The sequence below is a fragment of the Capra hircus genome, chromosome 7, assembly GCF_001704415.2.
Source record: "Capra hircus breed San Clemente chromosome 7, ASM170441v1, whole genome shotgun sequence".
Taxonomy (NCBI): Eukaryota; Metazoa; Chordata; class Mammalia; order Artiodactyla; family Bovidae; genus Capra; species Capra hircus.
In genome coordinates, this window is record NC_030814.1 from 8,917,434 (window position 1) to 8,940,901 (window position 23,468).

The window sequence follows — 23,468 nt, forward strand, 5'->3', positions numbered from 1 at the left end:
CTCTGGAACTGGACTGCCTGGGTTTTAATCTGAACAGTATCTTTTTTATAATTACTCTACCCTTTTATTGTTAGTATCCTTGTCTGTAAAATGCAGAGAATGATAGTACTAATCTGATAAGATTGGTGTGAATTTTAATGGAGCTGATATGTGTAGTGATCTTGGAATATTGTCTGCCACATATTAAATGAGTTTCTGTAGTGGCTCAGATGGTAAAGAATCTGCCTGCAATGTGGGAGACCCAGGTTGGATCCCTGGGCTATGAAGCTCCCCTGGAGAAGGAAATGGCTACCCACTTCAGTGTTCTTGCTTAGAGAATTCCGTGGACCTGAGATCCAACCAGTCCATTCTGAAGGAGATCAGCCCTGGGATTTGTTTGGAAGGAATGATGCTAAAGCTGAAGCTCCAGTACTTTGGCCACCTCATGAGAAGAGCTGACTCAGTGGAAAAGACTTTGATGCTGGGAGGGGTTGGGGGCAAGAGGAGAAGGGGCTGACAGAGGATTTGATGGCTGGATGGCATCACTGACTCGATGGACATGAGTCTGAGTGAACTCCGGGAGTTGGTGATGGGTAGGGAGGCCTGGCATGCTGCGATTCATGGGGTCGCAAAGAGTCGGACACGACTGAGCGACTGAACTGAACTGAACTGAACTGAGTAGCCTTGTGGGCTACAGTCCATGGGATTGCAGAGTCGGACATGACTGAGAGACCAACAACACACATAGTAAATGCCCAATAAAGTTCTCTTATTAGATAATGTTTTTGACTCAAGAGAAGAACATGTAACATCAGATATGCTATCAGTTTTGCCATAGTTTGGATAGAGAAAAATGGTAAAATAAATGACTTATTTTATACGTATTAATTCAATGGAATATTATATGGTAGTTAAAATGGATAAAGTGAAGTATCACAGAGTAATATCATATGGATGGATATTGCAATCTAATAATAAAGGAACAAAGTCTCCAAATGTTAAAATATCTCCTTCTATGAGGTTATAAACTGTAAAATTAAAATAAGTATGTTTTAGAAATACATAAACCTTTTAAAAGAGTACATAAAACTGTGTATGTAAAAAATAAAATTATATTTTTTAAAAAGCAAAAAGGACAAGTGTAGCGTTTAGGAAGGTTGCCATGGATGGGAGGAGCCTAGGGAATAGAGTGAGAGGACTGTATTGTTAGAGAAAATTACTGTCAAGATCTTAAGTTTTATTCTGAGTTATGCATTTACTGTGTCTCATAGCATGTAAAGACTTCCCTGGTGGCTCAGTTGGTGAAGAATCTGCCTGCAGTGTGGGAGACCTGAGTTCGATCCCTGGGTTGGGAAGATCCCCTGGAGATCTTCCTGCAGATCTTCTGGAGATTTGCCTGCACGGCAGCCCTCTCCGGTATTCTTGCCTGGAGAATTCCATGGACAGAGGAATCTGGTGGGCTGCTGAGCAACTAAGGAAACATATAAAGCTGTACAAATTAACTAGACAACTAAATGAAAGGGGAACATGAAGAGATCAATGACAAGAATGTGTCCTGAGCTAAAGATAATTCATCTAACTTTGTGTATCTGAGTTCCAATGAAAAAGAGAGAGAGAGAAATGTGTTACACGTGGCAAATGGTAGAACATACATGCTGGAGAACCGTGCTACCGGATCAATACTGCATTCTTGTTAGATGTGGCGATTTTGTTTCAGCAAAAATCATCTGTCACATTAAGTCAATATTAAGAATTTGATGAAAATTCCCTGGCAATCCAGTGGTTAGGACTCTGACCTTCCACCTCAGGGGACACAGGCCTGATCCTGGGTCAGGGAATCCCACAAGTCATGTGACTTGCCCCCTGCCCCCTTCCAAAAAAAAATAGAAGTTTTTTGGTTATATTTGCTTATGCCTTTAAATTTTAATATAATTGTTGTCCAAGTGGTTATGCAATGGAGTTCCATCTAGTTTTCAGTTTATATTATGATGGAGATAATTTAAGGAATCACTGGAGAGTCCTTGGAATTACTTTTGCTGCAAGAGGATTCTATTCTCTGTTCGCCTTTAGCAGACAGAGCACTGTACTCTCAGCAGTTCTGTTCTTAAGTTCCTTATTCCAAGGTCTCTCAAAATGAGATCCAGGGTCACCTGAGGGATGCCACGAAAGTATAACATTCCACAGTTGTGAGGTTAAGCTACAACAAGAGAGCTATTTGATTAAGAGAAGTCAGAACTTGCATTTAATTCCAGCCATTCTATCAGACATGAAAGAGATTTGCCAAAATGTAAATAATGACCTTTTTCTCATTGCATTTCTTTCACTGTGGAAATACAGGATATATTTTCATAAATACATTATTAGTGTTACCCTGTAATGGGTTTACTATGGTTATTTTTTGAGATGAATAAATAAATAAAATTTTTTTAATGTCTGCTTTACTTTCTAATACAATATAGACCTTGTCAACAGAAACAAAAGCTCCTTGGAGTCCTCCATGGTTTTCAAGAGACCAAAACTTTTGAGACTTTCTGCTTTGCCCTATCTCCTCTTATTTTTAAATTCCAACTAAGAGCACGCTGAAATGCATAAAACACGACATCCTATCCTGTCTTAGAGTATATTGAGCAGCTGGGAATTTATCCATCCCTGAGAAGGATCAGGGGAAGCACAGAAGTTTGTCAAGGTGACAGGCTCATGAGAATGCTTGGAGGCAGACTCTCCGCTAATAGAAAGCAGGTGGGCAGGTACACACTATTGGATAGCTAGACAGCTAAAGCCTGTGGAATTTCTGGAAGAATATTCACGTGAACGGCATTGAAGAACCCCAAAGGCAGCAGGGGAGAGGGAAAGAGAGGATGTGGTCCTGCACGTCTGCTCTTTATTTGGCAACTCATTGTGTTTTTCATGGCCTGACGTGGCTTGCTAAGTAGTGTGTCTGTCAGTTTGCCTGGAGGCCAGAACACTGACAGCAGGACAGCAATGTTGTTTTAAACTATGTATAAGTGTGCACACACACACACACACACACACACACACACACACACACACAATGAAAAATGCCCAGATCTCTGTCAGATATACACAAATCACTTTCACATAAGCTCCTGGAAAAAACTGCATTTACTAGATAATCTCTATTTGTATTTGATGGAAAATACAATGTCTGGTTTTTGTTTTGTTTTGTTTTTGTTTTGACGTTCACGTCACTGGAGTGAGATGAGCCATATTTTAGGCATTAATAAAGGTTTCTCAGTTTTTGCCTAAATCACATAGGGATACAAATCTGAGTTAAAAAAAAAAACCTCAAGAAACAGATTTTTAAACTAAAGTGTGCCATTTTTGGAGGGTTTAATAATACCATCTGTGGAAATGTGTATGCTTTAAAATCTAATATTAGCTTAAAATCTTCCATTTCATGAAACTAATTAGCAACAGCATTTCACGCCCTGTTTTTCGGTCCCTGTTGTTCAGTTTTGTTGTTTCCTCAGAAAACAAAAAAAGAGGCATTTTTCATTTTATTAAGATTCAGAGTGTTTTTAGACCCATGCACCTTTCTTCATGTAACAGATGAACTACTTCTCAGACATTAAAAAAAAAAAAGACTTCTGCTCCATTAAGTGCTTCACCAATAAACTCTGATCACGTTTATCATGCTCTATGTAATTGGCTCACACGAGCGTATCGTTACCACCCACATAACTAAATTTATGAGGGACGTCTGAGGCCATGCCATGTGCAAAGCGTGCCACTTTTCTCTACCGTAACTCAGGCTGCCATTCTGTATGGTTTGGTGTCTTAGGGAGAAATATGCCAATGTCTCTGTTTTTTTCTATTGCTTTTCTGAGGTTTAAACACACAGGAATTTATCGTATTTCAACAGAAGAGCCTGCTGGCAACAATAAAGCAGGAGAATCTTCAAAGATCTCTTTTGAGGAAGCAAATTATCCCATCAGTTCCTGCAGGCTTAGGAACCCTTCCTATTTTCTCTGCAGACCCTCACTTTTGTCTTCCATCCGCCCCCACCCCACCCTGCATCTTAATAGCTCATCCTGAATTTTCCTGCTTCCAGTAGAAGGAGAACCTGCTGAGATCCAGACTCTATCCACTGGGGCCTAGTTCTCCTAAACGGATGTGCTGAGCCACTGATACTAAGGAGAGAAACATTGATTTTAAAAAAGTCAGTAAGATGCACATTTTGTGAATTTAAGCACAATGTTTAGGGCTTCTATAGGATTTCTATATTCCTGTTTTGTTTTTGGTATCTGCACTGGTAAGGCCCTACAGAAAAAGTGGAGGAGATGTTGCAATGAGTTAAAGAGAGGGGTGAAAGACATATCTCATATATCTATCATAAACATCTGGAAAACAATTTTTTTTTTAATGTAGAGCAGCTAAGGTAGTTTTCACCATTCTAGTTTTGCTTTAAAGTGCACTCAAAGGAAAACAGGAGCAATTATATGCAAATTAATTTTAAAAATGAGACATTTATTTAAAAATATTTGATACAGGACTTCCCTGGTGGCTCAGTGGTAAAGAATCCGCCTGCCAGTGCAGGGGCCACGGGTTTGATCCTTGGTCTGGGGAGAACCCACCTGTTGTGGGGCAACCAGCCTGTGCGCCACAGCTACTGAGGCTTGATGCCTGGCGCCTGGGCTCCGTAGAAGAGAAGCCGCCACGATGAAGAAGCCGTGCTTCTGAACTGCGGTGCTGGAGCAGACTCCTGAGAGTCCCCTGGACTACAAGGAGATCCAGCCAGTTCAGCTTAAAGGAAACCAGTCCTGAATTCCTGTAAGGACTGAGGCTGAAGCTGACACTCCAATACTTTGGCCACCTGATGTGAAGAGCTGACTCATTGGAAAAGACCCTGACGCTGGGAAAGATTGAAGGTGGGAGGAGAAGGGGCTGACAGAGGATGAGATGGTTGGATGGCATCACCAACTCGATGCACATGGGTTTGGGTGGACTCCGGGAGTTGGTGATGGACAGGGAGGCCTGGTGTGCTGCAGTTCATGGGGTCGCAAAGAGTTGGACACAACGGAGCAACTGAACTGAACGGAACTGCACTACTATTTACTGATAAGGTTCAATAACATGACAACTTGGTAACATACTCTGCTCAGTCAGAGACTTGTTAACATAATTTAGTTGTACATGAATGTGTCTGTGTGACTCATGAAAATACGTCCTCTGTGTTTTTTTATTAATTGTTTTCATAAAAATTTTAAACTCCAAGCCAATAACCCTTATGTTGATATCCTAAATGAACCCAAACCATGCTTTTTCCTGTAAATTGTATTGGTTGAAGTCCTGGATTTGCACTGGGGCTTTTGATATCTTTTGTTTTTACAGTCCAGTCTTCCCTTTCTTTTAAAATACAGTTGAGAGATAAAGCTTATCTTGTTTTCAGTGGAAAGGCTAATTCACTTCCAATGCTAATCAGTGTTATGGAGTGCTTGTAAATGGAAGAGGTTACTGTAGGCGACAGCAACACTGGAGTTTGATGCTTACACATAAATCCTTGCCTCTGTCCTTCTTGTCGTGCTTGCGTGCATGCTCGGTCCTGTCCAACTCTTCACGACCCCATGGACTGTATGTAGCCCACCAGATTCCACTGTCCCTGGGATTTTCCTGGCAAGAATGCTGGAGTGGGTTACCATTTCCTTCTCCAGGGGATCTTCAGGGCTAAGGGATTGAACCCATACCTTCTGCATTTGCTACGTTGGCAGGCAGATTCTCTACCATTGTGCCACCTGGGAAGCTCAAGAAAGAGGAGAAAGGTTCCACTGAGATTTGAACACCAATCGTTGGGTTCAGCGTCCAGTGCTAACCGTAATACCATGGAACCTCTCTTGCTGCCACTATCCTTACAATCTGTATTTGGACAAGTTGCTAAACCTCTCTGTCTCCCTATTTTTTCATTCGCTCTTACTTAATGGTTTCTGGCACAGGGGGAACTTTTTTCTTCTTTTCTGCACCTTCCAAGGTTGCAGCTGGGAAAGAGGTAAGTGAATTTTTGAAATAGGATAATCTAAAATAAACTGGCAAAATCCATTGAACAAACAATTAAGTTACTTAATGGTCTGTGGCTTTGTTTAATTGGTTAATTTCTGAAAATACTCTACTGTAGGTTATAGGCAATTTTAAGAGGATAATAGATAATATGAAATGAGTAGCAGGAATGTGAAAAAATTTAAATACAATTAACCAGTTGACCTATAAGCCTGATAATTAAAATCAGTCCTTGAATTTAAAGGTGGGATAAAGGTTTTGTACATTGTTGTTCCTATTAATTGCGTTTTGCTTTTCCTAAACTTTCAGACGCAGTGCTGTGGACTGTGGACATAGTGGGAATGAGAAGACAAGGAAATGATCAGGAAACAATCGCCTACTTCACAGTTTCTACACGATATCACTTATTAACCAGATAGCAGAAACTACTGACCTTGTACAGCCTTCAGTTCTAACCTCATGACCTGATTTTGGAAACAAGCCTGGCTTCTTGTTTCAGAAATTCAGAGAACCCGCGTGGCATATCGTAGGACCTGGAACCCATTCATGTAGGTACTGGAAGCACTAAAAATTTTAAGAGAAGCCTGTTAGAAGAAAACCATCTTGCTAAAGAACAACCTGGATTGAGGAAGAGCTACACGTTCATTTTCCAGCTGTGACACAGAGCAAATCCTTTTGTAGAGAGAGACCAAGAGGGAAGTCAAGAGAGTGGGTACTGGTGGGGACACAGAAGAGAATTAAAGGCATATTTCTACTTCACATTTTTCTCTAGGACTAGGAAACACTAAGGTTGTTTTCTAATTCTTTTGCTAACATAAGAATGCAAGCAAGCATATCTCTCTGTCCATATTGTTACATTTTCCGTGTGATTTCTTTTACCATCCTAAAAGTTCTTCCTTAGTTAAAATACGAAAAACTATTTTTAATGAAAAAAACTCACAGTTTTTCGTTTTGGTTTTCTACTTTATATATTAAAAACTTCATAAATGAAAATGAGCACTAATACAAAAGTTGCAATTTAATCCAGTTGCATGATACTGGCCATGCAGAAACTTATTTTGGAGTCACTGGGCTAAAGCTTTTTTTTTTTTTTTAACAGAATGACATCAGCTCTATTTCAGGGTTGTCAAATATGCATCATTTCCCCCTTCCAATAAAATTTTAGAAACATTAAAAGAAAAGATGTACAATAAGCAATCATATACCTACTTTCATATTTTACACTTAGCATGTTGCTCTTTTTGCTTTATTATATACTTACTCATCCATTCATCTTTCTATTCATTCATTGTTTCATCTTTTATGAGCTCTGCCTCTTTTTATAAAACAGGAATAGAATTACTAATATGTGCACGTATTTGAGACTAATTGGAAGGATTGCAAACATAGTTTGTATTTTTCAGAGGATAGTTCTTATGGAGGATTGTATCGGCTCCCTACTGCTGCTATAAAAAATTATGCAAACACAAGGTTAGAGGCTTAAAAACAACACAAATTTATTTCTCTTACAGTTCTGGAGGTCAGAGATCTGAAGTGAGTCTAACAGGATATAATCAAAGTGTCAGTAGAGATATGTTCCTTCTGAAAACTTGAGAGGAAAATCGGTTCTCTTGTCCTTTCCAACCTCTAAAGGATTGCTTCATTCTTTGGCTTATGGGCCCTTCATCCAGTTTCAAGGTACGTCCCTCTAACCTTTTCTTTAAAAAAATTTTTTTTAATTGGAAGATAATTGCTTTACAATATTGAGCTGGTTTCCCCACTAACCTTTACTTCCATGCTTTAAGTGTGTGTCTCTATTAATGATTAATCCTCCAGCTTCCCTGTTATAAAGATGCTTATGATTACATTGGACGCACCCAGATGGTCCGGGACAATCTCTCTGTTGTGATATGTGCTTAGTCGCTCAGTCATGTCCAGTTCTTAATGACCCTATGGACTACAGCCCACCAGCTTCCTCCATTCATGGAATTCTCCAGGCAAGAATACTGGAGTGGGTAGCTGTTCCTTCTCCAGGGGATCTTTCTGACACAGGGATGGAACCCTGTCTTCTGCATTGCAGGCAGATTCTGTACCATCTGAGCCATCAGGGAAGCCCAATTTTCCCATTCAGTTCAGTTCAGTTCAGTCGCTCAGTCGTATTTAACTCTTTGCGACCCCATGAACTGCAGCACGCCAGGCATCCCTGTCCATCACCAACTCCCGGAGTTCACCCAAACCTGTGTCCATTGAGTCAGTGATGCCATCCAGCCATCTCATCCTCCATTGCCCCTTCTCCTCCATTGCCCCTTCTCCTCCCGCCCCCAATCCCTCCCAGCATCAGAGTCTTTTCCAATGAGTCAACTCTTCTCATGAGGTGGCCAAAGTATTGGAGTTTCAGCTTTAGCATCAGTCCTTCCAATGAACACCCAGGACTGATCTCCTTTAGAATGGACTGGTTGGATCTCCTTGCAGTCCAAGGGACTCTCAAGAGTCTTCTCCAACACCACAGAGTACATCCTTAATTTAATCACACCTGCAAAGTTTCTTTTGATAGGTAAAATATATAGTATAAATTCTGAGGGTTCAGAATGTCGATTTCTATAGGAAGCCAGTATTCAGCTTGCCACAGAATATTGTGTTGTGGTCTCTATTGTGTAGTTTGTCATTAGTATCCTTAAGTACTAGGAGAAAACATATGCTGAGTTTAATTCTTCATCTGTTCGGTCCATTCCATGAAATAAGTAATGCTCTCTTATGAATGGTTCTTACTATATGAGACAGCAAAATCATTAGTAACCTACCATTCATCCTGACCACGAAAATGTAGCATTATTTTATGCTGAAAGAAAAGACTACAACACTGCCTAATAAACAGATTCATTCCCTAAGATGCATTTTGATTTGATACATGTTAAAGTGTGATAAAATGTATCTTAAAATATTTGACATTGTGGTTTTAGTGGACTGCATGGCCCAAAGATGGCTCAAGAACTTCCTTTCTCATCCATGAACAGTATGACTATTATACAGTTCCCATTTATGGTAAGAAACTCTGGTTCTGTTAACAGGTAACATTAAAAGAAGTACCCTGAGTGATTTAGTGCTTGCGATGACTAAATGTATACACATTTCTACAGCCAGTTGTCTTTAGCAATTTCCCCTTCTCCAATACTATGGACACTAAAATTAAAAATACTAGTTCTGTTAAGGCCACATCTCTTAAAAATGGACTTATTATTTTGTACCTCCCAGTCATAAAATGACAGTGCAATCATCTGTAGCATGCATTAGATACTTAAAAGGGACCGAAGTAATTAAGTTTACATTATTTAACTGGAGCTTCCAGATCTCTGGGTTGACAGTTTGTTTCATAGCCAGGATGGATAGGAATGGAATGGAAACACAATTTTCTTTAAATAAAAAAAGCAAATAGGCTGCATCCTGACGTTCCTTATCTGCATTTCACCTTTATCGTCTCAGGAGCAGTTCTTCCAGGACTCAGCGCAGCCCTTGTGTTTTCATTATTTGCTGCCAACAATCTCTTTCTCTTCCTGTGAAAAACATCTAAAGTTAATAAAGAGATAAAAACCTATTTTCTTCCAGCTGTGCTTTTTCAGATTTCTCAATATTCAATTAAGGAAAGGCAAAAGTTGCAGACCACTGTAGAGGAACACGGCTAGACGACTCTAATGTCTTTCCCCTCATAATGGTATTTTTTGACTTGGGCTATGAAAAGAAACCTAATAAACAACGATAATGCTTCTGAAGGCTAGAAAACCTTGGAACAAAAAGAAGGTTCTCATTTCTCAGAGCTCTGCCTTGTGAAGGGCTCCCCTACATTCAAAAATATGTTTCTGAAAATTCTTCTTGGCATGAAGGTTTAAACCTTAGACTTTCTTGTCTACTGCAGGAAATAGCATGACTTGAGATGTAGGGCTCATGAGTTAGGATCACCTGTAGCTTTGTTACCTAGCTCAACGAAGAGGAAAAGTATTTAAACTCAGAATGTTTAAACATAGAATATTTAAACTTATGAGAACCGTAGACTTAATCTAGCCCAAATCCTTCTTTTTACAGTTTAAGGAACCATATTCAAACTGGTGCTGTAGATCAATTTTTCCATTTTTTGAGTGGGGGGGTAAATTCTCATTTATTTACTATTCAATTTCTTTCAGGTTTTGGGTCTACAAAGCTAACTTAATTTGCAACTCTAACTTAAGGCTGCTACCTCAAATTCAAGCCTTTGGACATACTGAGATGCGTTTTTTTTTTGGTTTCGTTTTTTTGCACTTTCTGGAGGAAAATGTCTGCTGCAGAAATCCCACTAACTGAGAGTATTATGCAGCAGGGTTAAAGCACTTATTCTTTGGGACTGCTGTACAAACAACTTCTATGAAAAGTGATTCCTTTCCTCTCCCTCAGAATTATTTGGATGTAAGACTAAAAACATTATTTGGTCTGCGGAACTTTGGGCTTTCAAGAGTAAATATAGAGGTCCCCTCTTATCTGCAGCTTTGCTTTCTGTGGTTCCAGGTACTCACAGTGAACCACAGACTGAAGATACTACATAGAAACTTTCAGAAGTAAATGATTCGTTAGTTTTGAATTGTGCAGCTGTGCTAAGTTGCATGATCAGGTAACTTTTACCTACTTAAAAATGGCCCCAAAGTGCAAGAGTAGCCATGCAGGCAATTCAGATATGCCAAAGTGGTACAGTGCTTTCTGTAAGTGAAAAGTGGACATTCTCGGCTTAATGAAGAGAGGAAAGAAAACATATGCTGAGATGACTAAGATCAAGGTAAGGAGGAATCTTCTGTTTGTGAAATTGTGCAGAAGGAAAAAGAAGTTCGTGCTGACTTTGCTTTCACACCTCAAACTGCAGAAGTCACGGCCATGGCTGCGTAGTAAGTGCTTAATTAAGGTGGAAGAAGCATGACATCAGCACAATAAGATATTTTGAGAGCAAGAGGCCACATTTGTCTAACTTTTTTTAATAGCAATATGTTGTTATAATTATTCTTTATTATTATTATTGTCATTAATCTCTTACTGTGCCTGATTTATAAATTAGAATTTATCATGCATATATGTAGGGCTTCTAGGTGGTTCAGTAGGTAAGAAAAATCTGCCTGCAATGCAGGAGACACGAGTTCAATCCCTGGGTTAGGAAGATCCCCTGGAGAAGAACATGGCAACCCACTCCAGTATTCTTGCCTGGAGAATCCCATAGACAGAGGATCCTGGCAGGCTACCATCCTTGGGGTCACGAAGAGTGAGACACCAGTGAAGGGACTAAGCATGAACGCATAGGTGCGTGTGGACAGGAAAAACATGGTATATGTAGGGTTCAGTGCTAGCTAAGCTTTCGGCACTTGTAATTCCTGTTTAGATGGTAGGAATTGTCTCTCACATTGTTAAGAGTCTGATACCAAAATTTTGAGTTTTGTAGATTAAATATCTTACCTTTTTTTTTTTTTTTTTGGTACACTCAAGCAGCATTTGCTAATCTTGTTGCCATTCTACAGTCAATGTGGCTGTACTATTTACATGTGAATCACATTCCCACCTGTACTTCCAGTTTACAGACTGCCCTGTAGCCACTAATTTAAGTTTCATTTTTTGGCCACAGCACATGGCATGTGGGTTCTTAGTTCCTGGGCCAAGGATTGAACCCCTGCCCCCTGCAGTAGAAGCATGGAGTCTTAGCCACCGGGCTGCAGGGGAGCCCTGCCCCGCAGACCATTAAAGACCAAAGGAACATCACTTCCAAATTCCAGCAAGCAGGTGCAATCCCTCCTCTTTCTCTCCTGGTCTGGAAAGCACATTGGCCATCAAGTGCATGAGCGTATTGGAGAAAACTGGCTCTACTATACTTTATTTAAATAGAAACTCATTCCTAAGCTTTGATGTTATTCCCTTATACAGAGCACTTCATATCTAATAGGGACAAAATATTTTGGAGCATTACGCTTTGGTGATGCATTCTCTGCTTAGGTCTTGGAAAAGGTTAGGAGTGCAGACAATAGATTTTGTTTCAGTTTTCTTTCAGCATTTCTTACTTTTTAATAAATAACATGGTTATATTATTAAAAAATCAGGTTGATGTAAAAATCTATAAGCTGAGAAGCCTAATTCTCACTTCTGTTCCCTTTAATCATGTCCCCTTTCTTGTTCTCTTGGTAACCTTTTTAAAGATTTTCGCCTGTGTTTCTTTGTGCTTCCCTGGTGACTCAGATCGTGAAGAATCTGCCTGCAAGGCAGGAGACCTGGGATCGATCCCTGGGTCGGGAAAATCCCCTGGAGAAGGGAATGGTTACCGTCTCTAGTACTCTTGCCTGAAGAATTCCATGACCAGAGGAGCCTGGCTGGCTACAGTCCATGGGGTCGCAAAGAGTTGGGCAGGACGGAGGGACTTTCACTTTCATTTTGTGTTTCTTCATCTATTGGGTTCATCCAAAGTTTCATTTGGGATTTTCTAAGATGTTACAGAAAAAAAATTTTTTTAAACAGTCTAGCCTATATTATACATGTATAATAAATTACATGTATATAATTTCCTTTTTACAGCTACACAGTCTCTATCATAAGCTATTTAATCAGTTCAATATTGATGGACACAGGAAAATTCTAATCTTTTACTATTATAAATAATGTAATAAATAGCCTTGTAGATATGTTATTTTTTAAGCGAGTGATATAATATACTCTTGTTAAAAAGCAAGAAGTGGTTCAAATAACATGGGTTTTGGGTTCCAAGAAGTTCCAGAATCTGAAAAATGAAAAGTATCCTGATAGGCCGAGATCTTTTTTATAGTTCAGTATAGGACAAACTACCAGAAGTGGAATTGCTGATAAAGGGTAGATGAATTTGTAGTTTTTATATATTGCAAAAGTCCCTTTCTTAAGATTTTGACAGTAACACAGAAATTCAAAGTTGTCAAACTTTTGCATTTTTGCCAATCTTGTGGGTAAAAAGCAGCTTCTTTTTATACTTTGCATTTTTCTTGTTGTCAGTTCAGTCGCTCAGTTGTGTCCGACTCTTTGCAACCCCATGAACTGCAGCACACCAGGCCTCCCTGTCCATCACCAACTCCCAGAGTTCACTCAGACTCACGTCCATCGAGTCAGTGATAGGTTAAGTATTTTTTTGTATATTGGTGTAAAAGCCAGTTATATTTGCTTTCCTGTGAACTGTCTGCTCATATAATATAGCTATTTTTTTGATTGTTGGTCATGTTTTTATGGAGTTCCAGAAGCCCTGTGTATACTAAGAAATTGTGTAAGCTGTGCTAAGTAGCTTCAGTTGTATCCAACTCTTTGTGACCTCATGGACTGTAGCCCCCCAGGCACCTCTGTCCATGGCATTCTCCAGGCAAGAATACTGGAGTGGGTTGCCGTGCCCTTCTCCAGGGGATCTTCCTCACATAGGGATCAAATGCAGGTCTCTTAAGCCTCCTGCATTGGTAGACGGGTTCTTTACCAGTAATGCCACCTGGGAAGCCCATTAGGAGATTAGCTATTTCTAGAAGTAGCTCAGTCAGTAAAGAATCTGCCAGCAATGCAGGAGACCCAGGTTCAATTCCTGAGTTGGGAAGATCCCCTGGAGAAGGAAATGGCAACCCACTCCAGTATTCTTTTCTGGAGAATCTCATGAACAGAGGAGCCTGGAGGGCTACTGCCCATGGGGTTGCAAGAGTCAAACACGACTGAACAACTAAACCACCACTGTCATTTATAACATGAAGAGTGTGCAGTCTTTCCAGCATGTGGTTTGATTATTTAGCTTTGGCATAACTCATCCACATTTATGTCAGAGGCTTCTCTTTGCAGGGGCTTCAGCTCTTTCTAATGTCTCCCCTTTTGCTCTGGATCCCATGACCCGCAGCGGCCTGTGTTAGTCACCCCCTTTCTCCATTTCATTTCTTCCCTTTGTTGCTGGAAGTTGCTGAATTACCCTCAGTGCATAAGCATATTTGCATGTCTCCTGCCTCAAACGCACAAATGTCTGTATCTTACACTTCCCGTCCTTCTAGACTCTTTCCTTTGTATCCAAGTTTCCTGAGAGAAAAGTTTTCACTCCATGTCTCCATTGTTTTTCTCCAGAGCTCTGAGCTTGAAAAGTCACTTCCATGACTGTGCAAATAGACCTCTAGATCTCAGATGATCGTGTCCTTTCCCCTCTCACCCTACTTCATCTCTCTTGCAGAATCTGACACTTCAGTCAGTCTTTCTTGACATCATTTCCTTCTTTGGTGGTTTTCATGATGCAGTCCTGTCTGTCTTCTATAACTATTCTATTCACCCTACCTTGTTCTTCCTTGTTGTCCTTGTTATACACGTTAAAGGATGTGACCATTACATGTAAGTGAAGGACTCTTTAATCCGTGTCTGCATTGCAGACGCTGGCCTCCAAAGACTGGGGTGTTCATGTTCAAATGCCCCTGATGGACAGGCCACTGACACCAGTCCCCCTCCGCTGCCTCTCTCCACGCACTCACTCCTGCTGCTCAGACGACTCTGATCAAGTGACCTCATGCCTTTGCATCTTGATTTGCTAATAAGTAAAATGAGGTCTGTAATGTTACCTACCTCTTCAAGTTAGGATAAGGATTACATAGGAAAAGAAACACTGGCAATTAGGAATCCCTTTGGATTCCCCCATCTTTCCATCCTCTTTCTTAATATTGCAATTATTATTAACAGTATAATTTCCATTAGTGAGTTTCAAAATTTTGTTCAGATATCTCCTCCTTTGGGAAGTTGTTATGAGCAAGGACTGTGTTGATGGTGATTTTGCTTTTAAGCCCTAAGAAATGTAAGTCTATTTGAAAAGGCAGGTAAGAGAATGAATCATTCTTGTAATATGTGAAAAGTGCTAGGGTAGAGGTAAGCCATGTGTTGCTGAGGCTACCAGTATGTCTGGTACATAGTAGATGTTCAATAAATGTTTGGAAGGAATGTTTATAAGCTGGTTTAACAATACATGTCAAAAGAATACACTTAAAATTACATGTACTGCTACTGCTGCTAAGTCACTTCAGTCGTGTCCGACTCTGTGCGACCCCATAGACGGCAGCCTACGAGGCTCCCCCATCCCTGGGATTCTCCGGGCAAGAACACTGGAGTGGGTTGCCATTTCCTTCTCCAATGCATGAAAGTGGAAAGTGAAAACTGAAAGTGAAGTTGCTCAGTCGTGTCCGACTCTTAGCAACCCCATGGACTGCAGCCCACCAGGCTCCTCTGTCCATAGGATTTTCCAGGCAAGAGTACTGGAGTGGGGTGCCATCGCCTTCTCTGAAAATTACATGTAGTGGTTTATAAATCTATTTCATTTCCATCATATTAAGATGTGCTAGGATTGGACTCCGTGATTCTCTTTCATGCTATATTTGTATTTGTAGGGGATGTATTAGAGGCAATTTAAACTGTTACTTCTCTATTTTTGAAGAGTAAAATTTTTGTCCACTATAATTAGAACCTTGAGGACAAGTGAAACAACCAGGAATTTTTTTCTATCAGCCCTTAAAGAATTTCTTTGGTCCTGGAATTGTTGTCCAAAAATCATTAATCCTATAATTTGTTAGAGCAAGAAATTCTATATTATCTCAAATGAATGGTATTTTTCTCCCTCTCACCACATCCTTTATAGTCATCTCATTTTCATGTCACTAAATCAAGAAAACTAAAGCACTCTGCAGAAAAGGCTCTCAGGATATCTCACAAACAGGATCTTATGAAAACCAAATAAACTGGAACCGAAGAAAGAGGCACAGATATAAGAGGCTCTAAAGCCTTCTGAAGTTTTCTTGAAGTCCCAGGGTTTATTTTGATATGCATAACATAACATAAGCCGAGAAATATAGCTTTGTGACCACTGCCTCACTGTTATTTCACAACACTAGGAAGCACAGTCTATGTGTTGATAATTTATCTTTGAAGTATAAATTATTCAATATTTTCAGGGTGAAAGTCATCTGGTTTAGAGTCACAAGAAAATTGCATCAGCATTCTATCTTTATAATGAACGACTAGGGTTTATTATTCCATTGACCTATGGAGACATGTTAGAGAATTAATGTACTGTACTATATGGGTTATATACGAGGCTTGACATGTATAAATATTCTGAAAAATTACTCATTTAGTTGGCTGGATCATTTAACAGATTTAGCAGAAATAATAATCCTTTTAGCAAATATTTGTTAATATTGCCTAACTATTGGTCTAAATCTGTGTTAAATATGTATGCAATTTGTGTACAGTGGCATTTGGAAGAAAGATTAAAGCAATCACATTTCTGTAACAAGTTACTACATCTCTAGTTTCTGGTGTACATGAATCAATTTCTATCTTCCTTAATCTCTAAAATTCCATTAAATAATGTGACTCAGACCAAAATCAAATATGATGCCTGGCACTGTCATATTTAATGCTGGGCTGTAGTTCAGAAACAAATTAGACCCTTGTTCTGAAGTTCAAATGATAGTTTCGTTTCTGAGACTTAACATGAAGAATCATATAATCTGCCCAACATGAGGACCCAGATATTCCAAGGAAAGTAGAGCTCTCTTTTTTATTTGCTTTTCAAGCAGCCTTAATTAATTATTTTAATGTCATTAAAGAATATGGATGTGAGAGTTGGACTATAAAGAAAGCTGAGCACCGAAGAATTGATGCTTTTGAACTGTGGTGTTGGAGAAGACTCTTGAGAGTCCCTTGGACTGCAAGGAGATCCAAACAGTCCATCCTAAAGGAAATGAGTCCTGAATGTTCATTGGAAGGACTGATGTTGAAGCTGAAACTCCAATACTTTGGCCACCTGATGCGAAGAACTGACTCATTGGAAAAGACCCTGATGCTGGGAAAGATTGAAGGCAGGAGGAGAAGGGGATAGCAGAGGATGAGATGGTTGGATGGCATCACCAACTCTTTGGACATGAGTTTGAGTAAACTCCAGGAGTTGGTGATGGACTGGCATGCCTAGCATGCTGCAGTCCATGGGGTCACAAAGAGTCAGACATGACTGAGCGGCTGAACTGAACTGAACTGAACTGAAAGAATATTCAAGATTAAAAATAAAATAGAACTATGTTTTTTCCCTTCTACTTCTAAATAAGAAAAAGAAACCAAATCTCCCTATTACTTTTCAGTTCTGAAGTGCTGAAGTTAGGCAATAGAAATATATATAACTTAAAAACTTGAGTATCGGAGTAAAGAGTAGTATATGTTAAGCTATATGTTGAAAAATGGCAATAATTCTAGGTATATGTGTGAGTGCACCAAAGTGTGTGTGGTTTCAAACCCATTAGCTCCTGAAGGCCAAGTTACCGTCACTTACCGACTCTTGCTCTGATTGGCTGGTCTGATGATAATTTGTATTTTGAATGTCTCTGTTTCCACATGTGTAAGTGACCCTTCATGGGCCTGTGTTTATGGAGTCATATATGTAAGTAGTTCTGGTCTTACTCATCTTCATAAGGCTGCCCAGGCAGCTCAGTAAAGACGTAAAGAAATAGAGTCCCCTAGTGAAAATGAGTTTCACCTTTATTGTGTAGGGTAAGAAGACACCATTCCTTCTTTATACGAGTTAGAATTGAAAGCAAAGCTCTGCACAATGACTTGCACATTAAAAAGTGACTAATAAACCAACATTTTTGTTTTTGCACTGTTATTATTAATACACTGAAGAACTGTACATTCTCTTCACTTGGGAAATCTGGCATATCACCACATTTGGCAACTATTTGGAACAGCAGCAATGTATTCATCCTGTGTCCTTTGGCCATCCTAAGAATACTTAAGTGCTCTAGCCACCTGATTCATTAATGAAGTTATGTCGCCTTTCCTCTACCCAGGGACAAATAGAAGGCGGAGGAATTCCCACTAAGAACACAACACATGGAGTTTTCCTTCTAGAGCCGTAGGAGTTTTCTTATAAATTCACCGGATTTGAGAGCAGAGTCTTAAGCTTTCTGGGGGTATCTTCTCATTTCTTAGGCTTCTTAAGATGGCCTTGCACCTACTGTCAATAATCCAAACTCAGCACCAGTTCCTAGTGTTTTGTTTCTTCCTTGTAATTTTTATTTTAATTGGCTGAACCTGGAATATAATAAGGGCTCAAGAAATGTTTGCCAGTGCATGAATGAATGATTGAATATCTTGTGCTTTTCTGAGACATTTGATTTAAAACCAAGGAAATTTTGTAACAACTTAATGGCAGATGGGATATTTTATCATTCAGTTGTTATGTCAGAGCATTGAAAGGGGGTTAAATCCCATGGATGGAGGAGCCTGGTGGGCTGCCGTCTATGGGGTCGCACAGAGTCGAACATGACTGAAGTGACTTAGCAGCAGCAGCAGGGTGCCAAAGGCAGGTTGGAAAAATTCATGTTCACAGGCTTTGTTTGTTTGGCTTCATTTCCTTTTTGCTTCCATTCACTTCGTAGTAACATCTATCAGCCACTGTTGCTGGTGGGCTGGGGAGTGGGGTGGTCTGTACAGAAGCAGTGGTAACTTCTGGATTAAGAATTATTGTTAGTTTCTCAGTACAGGTGAAAGCAACTTTGCCACAAATCTGTGCTGAGTGGTGGCAACAACTTAATCTTTCTAAAGGAATAATGAAAGTGTAAAAGAAGTTCATTATTAGTCACCCAACATGTAAAAGCATATGGGACTATACTTCAGAAGAAGGAATACCACCTCATACGGAAAAGAAGTATGCGTTTACACTTCCTCTAGGAAAGTATATATATCTCTCTTATATCTTATTCCTTGAGATAAATCAAATGCCACAATATATGTATGTTTACGTATATGAATGTGTGTGTGTATTCTAGGGTTTTTCTCCATCTAAATTTCTAGTGTTCTTCTTTAACTCTGCCACCAGCTAAACTGAATAGATGTGAAAGAATGTGGTAAGAGGGGCTACTAACAATTATCCCACAAAATTGTCATAAGGATTAACTAAGGTTTTTCCTTGTGTTTTTTGTTGTTTTGTTTTTGATTTTGCTTTTTAGTAAAGCACATAACACAAAGTCTGGCATGTTTTATGAGTTCGGCAAATATTCATAGTGTGATGATTATAGCATTGCCCTTTCACTGTGAATATGCCTCCTCCATGGTTTGGGGTTTTCTGCAGAGAGAATATTAGAAACAAATCCAAGGCATTCTCTTGAGGTTTGACTCTTTTCATGTGGGCAAGTGAGAAGCACAGTTTTAGGAACTTGTACTCTCCCCTGGCTTTTAAAGCCTTTTCCTGTCGTCATCCAAAGCTTCATTATGCCCATTGGAATATAGGAACAAGAAAACAAAAAGAATGTACTTTTAACAGAGTCTATTTCTATCTTATTGCACTGAACATTCAAACAGAAAAAGCAATAATGAGAAAGTTAAGACACAAGGAGAACACCCAGGATGCTTGCAGGCTGGCATCAGGGCCTCTAGTCCTGGTTATTGCTGGAGCTTCCTGAATCCAGCTGTGATTCCCCACTTCAACCCACTTGAGAGACCACGCTACTGTGTCCACTTCACCAGGGATGGCTTAGACGTTTCAGGAGTGCAGACACAGTGGGAGTTAAAAACAAGAGCCATTTCCTTCACTGCATTTTTCCCACTGCTGATAAGAACTTTCCTATAAAGCGAATTTCTCGCATAGCTTTCCACGCTCCTTTTCTAAACTTTGGTTGTGCTTTCTAGTTTTTCCTCCCCCTTTTGGTCAACCACAGACGACACCACAAGGCCAGGGCCGAGACCTGACTGATCTGACGCTGACTTGACAGCAAGCCACTTTTAGATTTAGAGAATTTACCGCTTAGACCGAGAGGGGAAGGAAGAGTGGCACAGATGCCAGTTGCCAAGGTCTATTCCCACACACCAAGCAGGGGCCGTGGGCACCTCATCACTGGGCAGCCCAATCTGGACTGCAGCCAGTAAGGGGATAGGCTGCCATTATAACCTGAAGAAGGTGAGGCTGAAACCCTCACACTTCATCAGGAGCAACGAGACCCTGTGTCTTAACAACTCTCTGGGGGAGACAGAAAGTGGGGTCGAAGATGCCTGAAGTAACACGTCATCAGCTCCCCCCGTTAACATCCTTCTGGGTGAATCTGAAGTCCTCCTTCCAGGCCTCTGAAGCCTCCTGTGGATCTTTGCTAAGCTGCCAGGGCGTCATGGAAAAGGCATTCCCCTGCATTTCTCTTTTTTTAAAAAAATTAATTTGTTTATTTTAATTGGAGGCTGATTACTTACAATATTGTGGTGGGTTTTGCCATACACTGACATGAATCAGCCACAGGTGTACATGTGTTCCCCATCCTGAGCCCCCTCCCACCTCCCTCCCTACCCCATCCCCCAGGGTCATCCCAGTGCACCAGCCCCGAGCACCCTGTCTCATGCATCGAACCTGGACCGGCAATCTGCTTCACAAATGATAATATACACATTTCAATGCTACCCTCTCAAATCATCCCACCCTCACCTTCTCCCACAGAGTCCAAAGACTGTTCTTTACATCTGTGTCTCTTTTGCGGCCTTGCATATAAGGTCATTGTTACCATCTTTCTAAATTCCATATATATGCGTTAGTATACTGTATTAGTGTTTTTCTTTCTGACTTACTTCACTCTGTATAATTGGCTCCAGTTTCATCCACCTCATTAGAACTGAATCAAATGCATTCTTTTTAATGGCTGAGTAATACTCCACTCCCTACATTTCTTAATTCTTTTCCAGGTCTTTGACCTACCTTTCAGGATAGTTTATTTGTGTCCTTATACACACACAAAGTTGGAAGATATTTTTAGTCTATAACACGGGCAGTGGATATAAATAAATCTTACCATCCTCAAAACTTGGATGAAATGTTTTTTACAATCCTTTTTCAAAACTGGATTACATTCACTTATAAAGCTCCATTCTTCAGAGATGGCTAGAAGTTCAGTCCCAGTCATGAATGTGACTCCGTTTCCTTCAAGATAATGCTGAAGTGAGACAGTGTGAAGCAGTCCAGCAGAGGAGACAGGGTGTTCTCAGTTTTGTTTCCCATCAGACTCGGGGACCCCACCACTGGATGAGCCTTCTGCGACTCTTCATCTGTGCTGCTTGCCCATGTGATGCATCTGTGATGAGGCTGTCGGATTCAGTCTGGGGTGCAGCTCTCCTAGGGCTTAAGGGGGGTACCAACTCATTCTTCTGGGCCCTGCCAGATACTCTGAGTGTAGTTTCTGCCTCTTCCCTAAACCCCCCAAAACCTGCTACCCAGATATTTCTCTTTGTAGCTTCTTCTAAACCTCCTTTCCTCAGTCAACATAATCTCTCATGTTGAGAGATTCTTTTAGGAACACCACGTTCTCCTCTTTAGGAGTGGGTGTGAATGAACCAAAGCTAAAACCAATATTTTTTGTTTTTTTAGTAACTCACCCTGTTAAGCACGTTGAATCATCAACAGATCACGTGGAACAGGAAAGAGACACATAAAGAGTTGACCTCATCCTCAAAGTTTCTGAGTTTTTTTCAAGTATTTGCTAAATAGATAAACATTTATAGAGCTCAGAACTTATTTTTGCAAGTTATTTTTAGAGGCAGGCCAATGACTCATGGAGATATTATTCAATTCACTGTGTTATCTCTAGGTTTTTCTATTCTTCTCTAATTACTTGAGAACAAAATGTTGATTGTGACATCTTACAGCAAGGCCTCACCCTAACTATTCCTATTTACCGATAACTGTGTGAGGTCACTGGTTACACTGGGTAATTAGGTTCTTGCTGAGAGTGGGGTCAGTATAATTATTATGGGCTGAGATCTGGAATTAGAATGACGGATAACTTTTTAAGGACAGTTTCCTCAGGTGGGGATAGATGCAGTCAGGAAGCTCAAAGTGAAAAATGTAATACATTTGAACTGATAGGATTGTGGCTGAGTACAAAGAACGTGGAGACAAAGAAAGACTTAGGCCAAGGGCAGTATGCTTGTGGGTGTGGAGAGGTCCAGGAAAAAAGCCCTGCCAAATGGTAGGGCTCTCCAGATCTTGCTTACCAGTGTTCATTGAGGGTTGCAGACAGGTTCGAAGCATCTAGTTCCCGGGCCAATACTGGCCAAACCTTTCAATACCTACAATAAGATGCTTCTGCCTCCCACCAGTGGGGGTTTGGAATTTATCTTGCTTCTGTACGCAGGGGTCCCTGAGATGAGCTCCTAGTCGCCTGATCACCATACTGCAGCTTTCTTCCCTGTCTGCACTGTGATGTACTTAACTCATCAGGCGCTCTGTCTGCGTCACAAATACTTACTGGGAAGAGAGCTCTAACACCAGCTGACTCAGTTATTTGGAGACTGGGTATCTTGGTTATCTCTGAATGCTCCTGTATCTATGGTAACTAGTTCAGATCTTTCTCTCAACCAGAATTGCCACTCATAGCTGGGAAACTCCTGTCTCTTAAGTCAGGAGCCTGTTAGGTGTTAGTTCTAGTCTGGTTGGACCCAGAGCTCACTCTGATACTTTGGCAACCATGGTTTAGAGCACCGGTTACTCTTTGAACCATGGACTCTAGCTCTTCCTGACTCCGTTTCCCCAGAAACCATCATTAACTGACATCTCAATATGCCTCATGGATAAGTCCACATAGATTCATTGGCTGGCTACCATTCTACCTGTCCAGTTTATCCTGGATACATGCATACATTTTTTTTTTTAATTCTTCAGCCAGCTTTCTGAACAAATCTAAACTCAGGAATCACACTGAGAGATCAGCCTGTTTCAATTTGTGCAGAAGTAGAGGATTTTGAGATTAAAAAGTTTAAATTTTTGGTCAAAAAGCCTCCTACCATATACACTTTTTCTTTTGAGATTGTTTCAGGGGAAGATTTCTAAATGCCATCCATGCCGAGATAATTCACTGGAAAATTCACGATAAAATTCATCAGATAATTCATGGAAAAAGATGATGAATGTTGAGGGCGAGGATAAGGCTCACGGATTCTCACCTTCTCACCTTCCCCTTAAGACACTGACAATGGAAAGACCTAAGGGTCACCTCCAAGATGCACTCACAGGTTTGAGATTTACACGCAAGAGACCCTGGTGCTTTCAGTGAGTGCTAAGACTGGGAGACATCAGCTAGGAGTTTTAGAGGCACAGGTTTTGCTTTAAGGACTCTGGTATTCTTATTTGGATATGTGTCTAGACTCAGTGGGCCGTTTAATCTCTACCAAGTTCAGCTGATACAGATGTTCACTCCTACTGGCGGTGTCCCTGCCACGTAATGAAGCATCTCAGCTCATGAATCTCTCCTGCCGCTCGTTCTGACAAGCTGGAGCGGAAGAAGCTGCCTACAGATGGTGTTTCAAGTGTGTGCAGTACCGTGGGCTCCAAACACACAGGACCTTTATTCAGCTTGCCAAAACTCATGGGGCTCTCACTCATAGTAGATGCATCTGATTAAAAGTATAAGCAGTGTTTTCATGATTAGAGGGGGAAAGTATTGCCTTTCTTGGCCAAG